We start from the raw sequence: 14,427 nt of genomic DNA, 5'->3' as shown, positions 1-14,427 counted from the left end.
TTGGATATTTTAGGGTTCCCAAACTCATGACTCCTTAGAAGGATTGTGTCAGAAAATTTTGCCTTTAGTCCCAGGCGGCCTTGGCTTGGAAATGAAAGCTAGAATCCTTTGAAAACAGATTTGCAGTATGCTGTGGCCCTGCTCTTTGGTCATCCACAGAGGACCCAAAGCTTAATTCGAGCAGTTGCTTGGAAGTTGTTTCTAGAGGACGAACAGCAACCCTGAATGCTCTGTTTGTAGACTTCCCAGAAGTGTTTGCTTGGTCTTCTGAAAATGAGATGCTGGACTAGGTAAAGTATTAGTGGAATCCAGCACATGTGATTTATTTATTTTTAAAGCAGCCCTGAAACAGTATTCTCCCACTTTGCCTCCAGAGTGCTCAAGACAGCTAAGAACAAGGATAAAACCATAAAGTAACAATTTAAAGCAATCCTTATGATTTAACAACAGAACAGCAGCAGAAAATTCCAGAATACAGCAGCCGTTAAAAAACTAAAACAAATCCAGAAACAGTTCATACAAGGCAGTATGGTTCATAGTCCAAGTGCCTTTCTAAAAAGAAAACATTTTACCAATATGCAGATGGTCTTTACTGAGGAGACTGAGCTACAACTCCCTGTCTTGACCTACAAGGAGATGCAGCTGCCTGTACAGTGGGTTGCTTGGGCTTCTGGATCTAGAATTATCATAATTTTTGGCTGTGTCTATGCAGGATGACTTTGAACTGCATCCCATTTAATTCAGTAGGGCTTACTGAATAAACGGTTATGAATTTGAAAATAGTGTAAAGGCAGAGGCACAAAACTCTCTTTAAGAACACTGGTGGTCCTTGGCAAAGTAACCAGTCACCAACCAAACAATAAACTCTGGTTTCTTTTCATAAATTAATAACAACTACCACGCGGGTGGCGCTGTGGGTTAAACCACAGAGCCTAGGACTTGCCGATCAGAAGGACGGCGGTTCGAATCCTCACGGCGGGGTGAGCTCCCGTTGCTCGGTCCCTGCTCCTGCCAACCTAGCAGTTCGAAAGCACGTCAAAGTGCAAGTAGATCAATAGGTACCGCTCCGGCGGGAAGGTAAACGGCATTTCCGTGCGCTGCTCTGGTTCGCCAGAAGCGGCTTAGTCATGCTGGCCACATGACCCGGAAGCTGTACGCCGGCTCCCTCGGCCAATAAAGCGAGATGAGTGCCGCAACCCCAGAGTCGTCCGCGACTGGACCTAATGGTCAGGAGTCCCTTTACCTTTAATCTACCTGAGAGTAAAAGGCCCATGTCTATCTGACTTGCTGTAGGAAGGTCTACTGCTTTCTATTGCAAGACAGACAAAAAGGATACACTGGGATTAGGAGAACAACAGGACGAAAAAGGCCTAAGAACCATGTGGTTTTTGCCAGGCTTTTACTGGGAGGAGTATGTTTCCTTTTAGCAAACAAAAATGTTTACCCAAGAAAAATGGCTGCTTCAGTCTGAAAGCAGACAAATGTTAAATACCATAATCCTGCAGTTTAATATTTCCGTAATCCAATTCCTTAATCCAATTTGTTTACTTATTTAAGACTCATCTTGATTAACAAAAAATCAATAAGCCCCTTGTATTCAAGGGTACTTTGCCAGCATCTTGTCTTATGCTCCTCATCATGGCTTCCTCAAACCAAACTATGGCTCATTCCTTCAGTGAGCATTCCACAGTAAACCAGAACCTAGAAAACAACTCCAAGAAGGAGCTAGCCAGTACTCTTGGGTTCCTTACGTTCACAGCAGGGCTTGAACCAAGTGATCTCCAGAAAAAGAATTTCCACTTGCCTTTTACAACATGAGGCAACATTTACTTCTGTCCTGCTCTGTCATTTACTCTGATTTAGTAGAATTCTGCTGTGAATGCCAACTCCCATGGGGGACTGACCTCCCCCTTGTAGCTGTTCTCACATGCCCACCATAAGCAGAAGAGCAAGGTTAGATACAGGGCTTGAGAGAACAAGGCTAAGCTTTGCGAGATAGGCATTTTCAGCCCATGCCTTCTCTTCTCTTCTCTTCTCTTCTCTTCTCTTCTCTTCTCTTCTCTTCTCTTCTCTTCTCTTCTCTTCTCTTGCCCACCCATGTTTTCTCCTAAATACCAGTGCTCAGCACTGCAGGAGCAAATGAAGAAGACCATTGGGGGTGTGGGCCCTACAGCTATGGATTGAGGGAGCTCACAGAAAACCCTGTCTAATCGCTTTGTTTATGAAGCACTCTGTTGTTTCCAGCAGATTTTCTAATGAGCCAGTATGTTGTCAAGACTTGCCGCAGTGGTGGTAATTATACCAGAAATGGGGTGGTTAGGGCTCATCTTCTTCAGCGCAAGCCATTGGCTACCTGCTGGCAATGTACACATCATCTTTTCAATTTTCCATATTTTTTATATGAAAAAGATAATTTAACCCTTGATGAACCTATGGTCGATACTTGCCACCTTCTAACATTACCCTTTTAAATGTGTGCTTTGACAATTCATGTACTTAATGCATATGGTGCAGAGGAGAGAGATTGACTGCCTACAGAAAAGGAACGCTGATCAGTCAAGGAAGTCTAGGTCCCTAAATGTGGGCTAGTTGCTGTTGTTAATAATAATAAAAAAATGTATACTGGCAGTTCACAAGAACACAAAATGCATAATAAATACATCACAAAACAATAACCCCCCTTCCCCTCCCACAATCACATTTAAAAGGGTATAGAATGTTAATCAGCCAAAGGCCTGGTTGAAGAGGAACGATTTTGCCTGGTGCCTAAAGGTGTATAATGAAGTTCTGTGGCTTTCCTTTGTTGCTGGTTGCACAATTTCTTCTTATTACATATGTGGGAAAATGTTCGCATGCTTATCCCTACTCCTCCCCTTCTGGTGGTTCAGAACAGCAAGGTTCCCCCCTCCACCCCATTCCATCCATAAGAAAGAAGACTCATTGAAGAAAGTCTTCCTCCTCCTCCTCTTCTTTTTCTTCTTTTTGAATTTATATGCCACTCTATACTCACAGGTCTCAGGGCGGTTCACAGGATATAATCAGAATAAAAACCACAAAGTGCGCAATCAAAATAACAACAACGGCAACCCAATAATCCCCCAACACATTTTAAAAGGGCATAGGATGTCAATCAAATCAACCAAAGGCCTGGTTGAAGATGAATGTTTTTGCCTGGCACCAAAGGGTATATAATGAAGGCACCGGACCGGGAGAATCAATCTGGGGAGAGCATTCCACAGATGAGGACCCACTGCAGAAAAGGCCCCATTCTTATGTTGACACCCTCCAGACCTCTCGTGTACCCCCAAGCTACAAACCTGCTCCTTCAGAGGAAGTGTAATCCCATCAAGAGCAGGCGACCTCACACCCATCTGGTCTAGGGAACCACCCACTAACAGTGCCTCAGTCTTATCTGGATTGAGCTTCAGTTTGTTGGCTCTCATCCAGTCCATTATTGAGGCAAGCCACTGGTCCAGCACTTCCACTGCCTCACCTGCAGGTGTAAAGGAGAAATAGAGCTGAGTGTCATCAGCATATAGCTGACAACATACTCCAAACCTCAGGATAACCCCAATCCAGAGGGTTGGCCTAGGAGGCACCTTCTGCTTCCTCTCTGAAGCCAGGCTGCATACATACCGTCAATGTGAGCAGCCAGTTGTGTAAAACATCCATCCATGGGGGATATGTTTGCCACACAAGCCCAGTTCAGGTGCTGTAAAAAGTTGTGCATGCGCCCTCCCTCCTTGCTGTGTTGAACGGCAAGGTCTGGGGGTGTTTTCTAAGCATGTTCCCGCATCTGGGAGCCCAAAGTGCACAGCACAAGGTCACAGGTGGAAGGAGTGGGGCTGACATGTGCATCCCTGCACCCCACAATGCAGTTTGATTTTATAATTCCAGAATAGGATGACACTTGCCCTTAATCTAGCACAAAGAGTGATAATAGCTGTCCTCACTGCATGCGGGGCATGAAAGGTGACCAGCTTCCCATGTGATTGCAGCGTTACTCACCACAGTTTTTAAAAAACAATTTGAAAAATACTTTATCCTTCCACATAGCCCACAGTAAGGGGAGTCATAGTAGCAGCTCTTTAAACTTATCTTTAATCTGATCTGTTTCTACACGGCAATAAATGAGGTTTTATGTTAACATTCCACGCACTGCTGAGCAGATAGCATTCAGCTTTTGGCTTAATGGTTTATTGTTGAAAAGAGGCTCCACCTTCTGTACAAGAGATATAGAACTGGGCTTTGCTTTACATTTTTATGCTATGTTATTACTTATTTTTTTTTAATAAAAACGAGCCATTTCCCTTAATTTCACTCATTACATGGACGATTATTAGCGGCATAAAAGATAATTTAACATATCCGGGGGACACGATAAAACCTTGATGAGAATTTGTGCCTTTCTTCCACCCTTTCTTGAGAGGCAGATGTGGGGGAAGGAGCTCCCTTGGTTGCTGGTGGACTGAATTTTTTGGATCTTAGCAGATTTTGGAAAGCTTGAAGGGTAGAGGGATGGCTTTGGGCAGGCATAGGCAAACTCAGCCCTCCAGGTGTTTTGAGACTGCAATTCCCATCATCCCTGACCACTGGTCCTGTTAGCTAGGGATGATGGGAGTTGTAGTCCCAAAACATCTGGCGGGCTGAGTTTGCCTATGCCTGGCTTTGGGGCTCTATAGAGAAAAGTTTATCTACACCTCGGGGGGGGGGGGGATGATTGCCTATCAGTCATGTTTATCCTAAGCCACATCATGCCTGTCCTCAGACCTAATTTTCTTCTGCATCTTACATATTTTTTCTCCTGCTCACAATACATTGGGGCATCAGCAGCTGCGAGTCATGGTTTTGTTTTAAACTAGTGCATGCGCGCACACATGTTTTTGAAGAAGCTTGGCAGCGGGCGTTGGGGCCCCAGCTGCAGGTACCTCAAGGCAGGAGACAAACCATTCATTGGGTTGGCCAGCTTCATAGTTTTAGTTAACATCAGTGTAGGGTGCAACGGGGTGCCATAGATTTTTAAAAGAGGAGATATGATAAAAGGGGTGATATGATAGCCATGTTCAAATATATAAAAGGATGTCATATAGAGGAGGGAGAAAGGTTGTTTTCTGCTGCTCCAGAGAAGCGGACACGGAGCAATGGATCCAAACTACAAGAAAGAAGATTCCACCTAAACATTAGGAAGAACTTCCTGACAGTAAGAGCTGTTCGACAGTGGAATTTGCTGCCAAGGAGTGTGGTGGAGTCTCCTTCTTTGGAGGTCTTTAAGCAGAGGCTTGACAACCATATGTCAGGAGTGCTCTGATGGTGTTTCCTGCTTGGCAGGGGGTTGGACTCGATGGCCCTTGTGGTCTATTCCAACTCTATGATTCTATAATATTTGCTTCACCAGCAAATACCAGCTGTGGATGGGACATTTTGGCAAGTAGTAGTATGAAACTGCAAAAAATGTTATGTTTGTGTAATACGAGTCTTACTTCAGTGTGTTGAGGTTGGTCTGCTGGTGCAGTGATCGGAATCTGACTAGCAGCTTATTTCATTGCAACCGGAGAGCATCCGCAAATACTCTTACCACATTAAGCTTGCCTAAAGTCTCCTCTCAATTTTACACATGGGGCAGAGGTGTGAGAAGAGATCAAGGTTTGTGAGGCTTGGCCCAAAGGCCACTCAGAGACTCCATAGCGGAGCTGGGATTTCTGTTCTGCTTTTGAAAACCAAGGGCGGCACTTTGTGCACTTACTACACTGGCCTTCTTTCCAAGCCTGACAGTGGTTTTTAAAGGGGTTAAGATTCTGATCCGTGTCCTGACAGAAGGCCTCTTGCTGCCTCAGGAGCCTTCTGGGTAGAGAGAACTTAGCCACCATCACCCATGACCTGGTAGCTTTGCGTTAGGTTATTATTATGCGCTCTATGTGGGGCTGTCTTTGAAGATTCAGTGGTACCTCGGGTTACATACGCTTCAGGGTACAGACTCCGCTAACCCAGAAATAGTGCTTCAGGTTAAGAACTTTGCTTCAGGATGAGAACAGAAATTGTGCTCCGGCGGCGCGGCGGCAGCAGGAGGCCCCATTAGCTAAAGTGGTACTTCAGGTTAAGAACAGTTTCAGGTTAAGTACGGACCTCCGGAACGAATTAAGTACTTAACCCGAGGCACCACTATAGTTCAGAAACTGAAGCTGGTTGACATCACTGCAACTAGGTTGCTAAATGGCACTGAGCGAGGATCTTGCTGAAGTTGAAACAACATGGCTCACAGTGAGTTTCTGAGCTCAATTCAAAGCGTTAGTCTTAATCTTTAAAGCCCTTCACCAAGAATGGAAAATGTGTGGCCACCCAGATGTTGTTGGACTCCAGGCTAATGGTCAGAGGTGATGGGAATTTGAATCTAACCATTTTTGGAGTGTCGCTAGTAGCAAGTAGAGAGCGAGAGAGACTTTTCTGTGATGGCTCCTTGCATTTGGAATGCCGCCCCCACAATGTCTGTCTTAAGGCCTCATTGCAATCCTATACATGCCAGGCAAAATCATTTCCCTCAGGCTTCTAAGAACTACTAATGTAAGCATTTTCAACGCAGAGCAGTTTGTTTTTCTTTGTATTTGAATGGACTGTTGTCGCTTTAGTTTGTTGCTTTTAATTTGCTCTATTAATTCACATGCTTTATATTAATATGTTTCTATCAGTGATAATAATTATGGTAATTGTAACTCTTTTTTCTTAGTACTTTGTTAGGCACCCGGGGACTAACTTTTTGTTGTTGTTGACAGTGTGGGATATGAATTATATCAATAAGTAGGAAATGACCCAGTAAAATTTAATAATACCCATATTAGTGTGTTTAACCTCCCCCAGTAGGTAACATCCTCCTGAAGATCACACCCCTTGACCTGTATCGCTGTGCTAAAGCAGAACAAAGATCCTTGCAGCACTTTCTGTGAGAGTGGCTGGTCAGATGTTCCAGGGAAGCTCACAGGCAGGGTGGTGACAGGTGGATGTCTCTTATGGCTTGTCCCCAGCATCTGATAATGGTGGATATCTTGTCTTTTTAAACATGGACATTCTGTTCTTAGCTACCATGGTTGATAGCTGTTTAATCTCTCTGTGAATTACTGCTTGTGTTCCTTACCCTGCCTTTCAGGCAACTTGCAACAAAACAAAACAAAAGCATGCCCTTAAAGCTACGTAGGCTAGTGGCCATCATGACATCCTGGGCCAGTGAATCCAAGAAGTTGATGAAGTCTGCCCAAAGCCTGCTGCCAGTGAACTGTCATTCGTTTTATTTTCCAGAAGTCAATTAGTTGCTGCTGTTGGGTCTTTGATGCCCTGTAACTGGAAGCAAACAGTCAACCTTGGCATGCTTGCTATTTTCTTCCCCCCTCACTTTCCTCTTAACTCACGAGCTGGTCCTGGGAGAGCTGGCTTATGAATATTCTGCTCTTTGATCTGACACTCTCCTGGGATGCTTGGTGACAGCCACGCTGTTCCTTGGCTCTTCGGCATGGCAGCCTGGGCACCAAATGAGAGAGGGAAATGGTGAGAGATGCAAAGATGCTTGATTAGATCCCAGAGTCCCCAAACACTGTAGCTGTACTTTTGTGTGTTTTCATCTGTCATTTTTTGATGTGACAAGCGTACAGCCGCCTTAGTTACGGAGGCTGCTTCTGATGACCTTGTCATTCTGAAGCATTTCTAGGGGTGAAGAACCAGGGCAAATTCAACCCAAAAATTTTGGGGGGGAGTGGGGCAGGAGGGAGGTAGAAGGAGGGGGGGAAAGAAGTGGACTATTATGCAGTTATACCATGAGTTTGGGGTGTAAACCCCAGGATCTGGTTTGGGGGGCTTCTCTGGTATGGCCCAAAGAAATCCCTCACAAGGCAGACTTTGATGCTGTTGATTTAGCACTGCACATCTGGAAATGTTTGCTACTTATTTCCCAAGGAACTTGATGAAGGAGCGATCCCCAAGAGAGTCGCTCACACACTCCTTTGTTATTCAACTGCAACACAACAGCCCTGCAGTGCTGCCAGCAGACCTTACTCTCCAGTAGTTTCTGCCTCCCCCCATTTACTCCTCTGGGAGGGAATCTGGGATGCACTAGTGAATTACTTTTTAAATGGTTCTGAGCCTGTGCTCCAGCACTCCTTACGTTCAATCTGCACCTTTGTGGCTTACTTGAGTGCAGCCTGCACTGTAGCTGAGGCTCTCCCAGACCTCATAAGAGCATGCTGGTCACTTACAACTCCAGTCCTAAGCTCCCAGTAGCCTGGATGCCAAGCATCTGGGCATGTGGGGATCCTAAAACTCTGAGGCTTGCAAACCTCCACACTTCAACAGGCAAATTAAGAAACCTTATTAGGACTAAAGCTAGGTGGAAAGCAGGCAGAAAGTCCAAACAGAATACAAAATAAACCTGGACAACTGGCTCTAAAACTGAACTAATCCTAATCTATTCACTAATGGTTTAACTTCACTCGCAAAGAATCAGCAAAGCCTGGCAGCTTCATAGGAAATCCTGGTGCTGGAAAGGGAACTGGATACCTTTATGTTGGGAGGAGAACAAGCCGCAAGAAACAGCTTGATTTTTTTTAAGTCTCACTCCATTCTTTTTTGGGGTGGGGTAGGGGAAGTAATAGGGATGCGGGTGGCGCTGTGGGTTAAACCACAGAGCCTAGGACTTGCTGATCAGAAGGTCGGCGGTTCAAATCCCCATGACGGCGTGAGCTCCCGTTGCTCGGTCCCTGCTCCTGCCAACCTAGCAGTTTGAAAGCACGTCAAAGTGCAAGTAGATCAATAGGTACCACTCCGGCGGGAAGGTAAACGGCATTTCAGTGCGCTGCTCTGGTTCGCCAGAAGCAGCTTAGTCCTGCTGGCCACATGACCCGGAAGCTGGACGCCGGCTCCCTCGGGCAATAAAGCGAGATGAGCGCCGCAACCCCAGAGCCGGCCACGACTGGACCTAATGGTCAGGGGTCCCTTTACCTTTAGGGGAAGTATTGGCTCTTTCTGGTCCCTTTCCCCAGGTAGACCCCTTAAGTACCTGTTTCGCATATGAAGAGAACTGGCGGGAGATACCTGATAGCCTCACTCAGAGAAATGGTGGGCAGATCAGGGCCCTTCTTCACACTTGCCGTGCTCAGAATGGGAGATCTACCATGCAGGCCACATAGACCTCTGGACAGACAGGAGTCAGAGGCAGTTGCTTGCTGCTTGCAGAATATTAGATCCTGCTCTGGACCCAGGCCTGTCGGAGCGTCATAGTTGGAGAAGGAGTTGCTTACAGAAGGGGTGTTCTAGATGGGATTCATGTGGCAGTGGACTTAACCTAGGTGCAGAACCAGAAAAGCAGCTTGGCAGCTCCTAGTTTTAGCCCTGGAGTGGAAGTCAAGAGGTTTTGCTTCCTACATTGCATGGTGGCTTGATTGATGAAGAGGAGTGGCTGCTCTAGGCATAGGAAGGCAGCATGGTTAGAACCACAAGGTCAGAGGTAGTGTTGGGCCGCTCAGGTGGGCGAGAAGACATAATTTAAACAGGCATCTTACAGTTGGAGCACTGCAACAAGTGACTGGTGCAGAGAGTTACTGGGAGTGGGTGGTTGACTGCATTCACCATCTGATTGCCTATCCAGCTTTGAACCTTCCTGTTGCCTCCTTCCTAAGCTTCCAATGTCTTTTCCTACCTAACCCCAACCATTGTCCCTCTCTCTGCTCTCTTGGCACATCACCTGGCTAATATTGCACCCCTTTGTCCACGTCTGCAGTGCTTCCCACCTGCAAGGGGTGAAAGGGGCTTAGCCCTTTGTTACAGAAAGCTCTCCAGAACCAAACGGGCCTATCTTCAGAAGCCTCATTTTCTTTTATTGGTTCCTGATTTAAAAGTAGAAAGCACCTTGCTCGCTAATTTAGCTATTTGGAAGTCCTGCATTATCCTCAGGTGGATTATAGTGGAAAAGAGCTTCAGAGTCCATCAATTGTGCTACACAGACCTCTGGGGAGCAGGGTTTCCAATCATTTTTTATTTTTATCTTTCTATTGACCACTTAATATTTTAAGCAATAGCTTGGGATTCTTGGGGGGGGGGGTGTCTAGGGTTCTGTCGGTATTTGAGAGAACCGTTCAAGCATTCTTTGTGTCCCAGTTTGTTTTAATTTTCTCTTTTAAAAAGGAACGGCATTGTTAAAAAATCTTTTAGAGAACAAGCACCTTCCTTTCCAGAGAAAGGGTAATGGGGAGCATATGTGTTGGATCACTGGGCTTGAAACGCCAGCACATTGATTGCTACAATTAGAGGTCATGGGGAGGAAATACATTGAAAATTGATTGGCAAGAGGCTGCAGTATGACTGGCCTGGCCATTGTGTGCTAGAAACCGAGGAAATTCCAGGAGAGGGGTGGCGTTAGGCTGTTGCAGTGAAAAGGCCAGTCAAAACATGTTAAAACCAGCAGTTTTCAAACCACGTTCCAGGAACTCAGCCCCAGGCAGGATGATAGGAATTGTAGTCCAGCAATATCTGGAGGGCCAGATGTTTCTCATCCCTGACCTAGAGGATTCTGAATCTGAATCTTGTACACTGCAGATCCAATAGGTGTATCTGTACCCCTCCAAATACCACTCAGCAAGCATCATTTATGGATTAGCTTGTCTTTTACCTTTCTCCCTCACAATAGTTTATTTTCTAGATGACACTCCCAATTCCACAGGTATTGAATTTCTACCCTGAAACCTTGAAACTTGGAGGGAAAATTGGGTTTTGGGGGTAGGAGGAGCAAGAAAATTTGCAAGGGGGAGGGTTGTGCTTTCTTGTATGTTTATAAAATTGTAAAAGTATAACTGTTTCTGTTGTACTAACACATACGTATTTGTAATTAGAGGTGTGGCCACAGCCTAAGGTGCCTAAGTGTATCTTTTTGCCAGTTAGGGGAGAATAAACAAAAAGTTGAAAACAGAAACCATCAATATTGCAGTAAATAACAGTAAGACTTTAGAAACATATGTATCAGTCAGGAAAAAACCCTAAATAAATTCATACTTTTAGAGAAAAAGCTCAGGAAATAAACATCCCTATAATGGCAATAAATTTGGATTTTGTTCTTATATAATACTATTGAAATTTTCAATGTTGTCTTCATAATCAGACAGAGCAAGTGTCATCGTAACTGGAAACTGATTTATGTTCTGCTTCATCCCGGTAAACAATGTTTCGTAGCACAACTCCGGTTTATATGTTTTAGCAATCCATCACTCTTTATTCTGAACTTTGAGCTTCATGATTTTCGGAAAACACAAATGTGAGTGCTGAGGTTCAGTTCAAAGATGAAGCCAGTGCAATCCACTTGTTAAGAAGCAGCCCATGGTATATAGTCCTTCTGAAATTTAGCAGTGGAGGTTGGGAGCCCTGATATGGAAACGGCCCACCCTTTCAGTAGAAAGCATATCGGAAGCTGATGATTTCAGCCTCTTCTGCCAGGTATAGTCTTGTTTATTTGTTTTTAACATGAGGAAGCATTAAATCATGGGGTTCCTCCCCCTCCCCGCTCACATTCTGTGGTGGGAGCTCTTAACACTTTTTTCCCTTTTAATGTACAGTTTGGTTCTTAGTAATCACAGCATTTTCCCACCAGGCAACCTGCCTTTGCTAAAGTGTCGCAGCAGGGATACAAACGCAACTGCTTCAGTGTTTATTTTTGTAGTCAGGGAAAGGGAAATGTTCCTTTTTTGTAGTGAGAGAACAACCCATATTCCTTATTCAGATCATCAGGTCAGGTGTCAGTTTTGTTAATGAAGTTCAAGTGAAGGTGTTAACAGTGCCAAAGCAAAAAGTGGAGACATAAGCTTGGCTTAGGGTCCTGGTGCAGTGAAGGAAAAAGAAAATAGTCCCCCAGTCCCTTTATATCTGTCAGCAGCGCTCTGATTTGCTGCTGCACCAGGCTGCTCACTGCCCCAGAAAGGATTACACAGCTGTGCTGGAGCTGAAATGCAGGGCGGGGGTGCGCGCGTCTTTTTGGCAAGAGGCTTTTGTGGGAGCAATGCGGCACAGTGGCTAAGAAAATATCGCCGCCTGGGCAGAAAGAGGCCCCTGAGGACCCAGCCCGGGTGTAAATTATGCATGTGCACCAGTGTGAAAGCAATAAAACAATATTAAAATTGAAATATAAACATACATCATGGTAGATTTGTGCATGTAAAGAGGTGGGCGAGGGAGACGGAAATGTGCCTGCTGTTGAGCTGAGGCATTGCAGAGAGGCTGGGGGAGGGAGAACCAGAGAGAGACTTTGCGGCCAAGTGACAGTAAAGCAGCTCTCTGAGGACTCCCCGTTCCCCCTTTTCTCCTGGAGCCTTCGTGGGGTGTGCCTATATGAATAACACCAGTTGCAGCAAGAGAATCTACGCTGGGATTAAGTACTCCCAGAGGGATCCTTCCCTTTGGGAGTGACAGAAACATTTTTTATCCAGGAGGTACACCCCCCCTTCCTTCTCTCAAGCAGAATCATGTTAGTCAAATCACGAGAGCGTATCTTCAGTTTCTCAAGGGTGTGTTGTGTTACTGTTTCTAGGCAAATTTTATATGCCACCAAGATTTGCTTACAATTTAACTATGTTAAGCTTTTGTAGCAAATGTCTTTAAAATGCCACCAGAGTCTGCTGTTGGCAAAGCTACCCCCTTGGAATAGCAACTTGAAGCTCGGTTTCCAGTCTGGCTGCGTGCAAGGTCCACTCATGTTCAGATGGGCGTCAGAATTTGCCTGTTGAGGACTGAAGATACGCGGTGAAGAAGGAAATAAAGGGCAGGACAGAATTGCTATTTGCATGATGGAGAGCTGCCCTGTAGAAAACCAGACTACATGTCCATTGTTTTCACTGACCTGGGGCTCTACCACTGAGCTATGACCTCTTTCTCCAAGAAAAGCAGCTCTTTGCCCATGCCTTAAGAGGCACAATAAGGGACAGTGTTCTGCCTGAGCCTCTGTTGTTCCAACCTTACAATGTCTGTGACAGCAGTGTCTCACACTGAACGTAACTGGCCTATAGAAAGAACTCTGTGAACTGAAAACAGAGTCATTGTATGTACCCTTGTTAGCTATGAAAATCCTTTAATAAAAACCGGGGAGGAAACTGTTCAATGTCCCCTTGCCTGTGCTTTGATGAATGCACTTCAGGCCTTGCTCAGTTCAAAATATGGTGCCTGTTCAACCAGCATTTTGAATGGATCAAGGGCAACTTTGGCCCCATTGGCTGGCTTAAAGGTAAAGGTACCCCTGCCCGTTCGGGCCAGTCTTGACAGACTCTAGGGTTGTGTGCCCATCTCACTTAAGAGGCCGGGGGCCAGCGCTGTCCGAAGACACTTCCGGGTCACGTGGCCAGCGTGACAAAGCTGCATCTGGCAAGCCAGCACAGCACACGGAAACGCCGTTTACCTTCCCACCAGTTAGCGGTCCCTATTTATCTACTTGCACCTGGGGGTGCTTTCAAACTGCTAGGTTGGCAGGCGCTGGGACCGAGCAGCGGGAGCGCACCCCGCCACGGGGATTCGAACCGCCGACCTTTCGATCGGCAAGCCCTAGGCGCTGAGGCTTTTACCCACAGCGCCACCCGCGTCCGGCTGGCTTACTCCTGTATTAATCAAACCACTGGCAAAGGGTTCTTAACCACTTCTTTCATTGATGCTTGGAAATGACCTCTATTTTTGTAGTCCGGGAAAAGGAAATGTTAATTTTTTGTAGTGAGAGAACAACCCATGGCGATTAAGAATCTTCTCCAAGAGACCGACAGGGAAACTTGGATAGAAGTGTTCTTTTCCCTCCCTGCACACCCCACACCCTGGTTGTAAGCTATTGAAATGTGCAGATTGAGTTGCACAGCTGCATTACCTGTCCTTTCTATGCATTGCAGGGGCCAACTTTGGCCTGTGCTATCTCTTTGCATATAGTTCCCACTGTGATCCATATGAGTCAGACAGGGCAATAGTGGGTTTGTTGATGCAGCTTTATTGCAGCTTAGACCACAGTAGACTAGCACCCTGCTTCTCCAAGTGAGTGCCTTCCCTCCCTTCCCTCCCTGGGAACACACTCAGGTGCCTTTTTTAATTACTTGGGGGGGGGGGACTATTGGAAAGCTGTTCGATACAAATCCCTTAAGCTACTGTTGATGGAGGCTCTGGGGAGAGCTCTAGCCCAGCCAGGAACCTGAAACACGGGCACCATCTGTGGTCTGCAGCTCCGTAGCCAAATTACATTCTGGGATCTTTCTTTCTGTCCTCTGCTATTTTTCATTAAGCGAATTGGGTTTGCTGGAAATCGCCCGGCCATAAATATTCTCTCCCTGTTTGGCGCTGGTGGGTTATTATTGCTTGTTTTTCACTGCAGAGCAGAAGGTGGTGCCCTGAACTCTCTCTCTGAAATTAGAAAATGGGAGGAGGGGACAATCCTCTAGC

The 14,427-nt window shown here is 45.7% G+C and overlaps 1 protein-coding gene across 3 annotated transcripts in view; it reads left to right on the top strand.

Moving 5' to 3' along the window:
- KDM4B (lysine demethylase 4B) overlaps positions 1-14,427 on the top strand; it is a 192,848-nt gene that overhangs the window by 107,899 nt on the left and 70,522 nt on the right. The window lies entirely within an intron of this gene.

This window comes from Podarcis muralis, chromosome 18, assembly GCF_964188315.1.
Source record: "Podarcis muralis chromosome 18, rPodMur119.hap1.1, whole genome shotgun sequence".
NCBI lineage: Eukaryota > Metazoa > Chordata > Lepidosauria > Squamata > Lacertidae > Podarcis > Podarcis muralis.
Note: the sequence above shows the minus strand (reverse complement) of the source record. Positions and strands in the feature narration are given on the sequence as shown.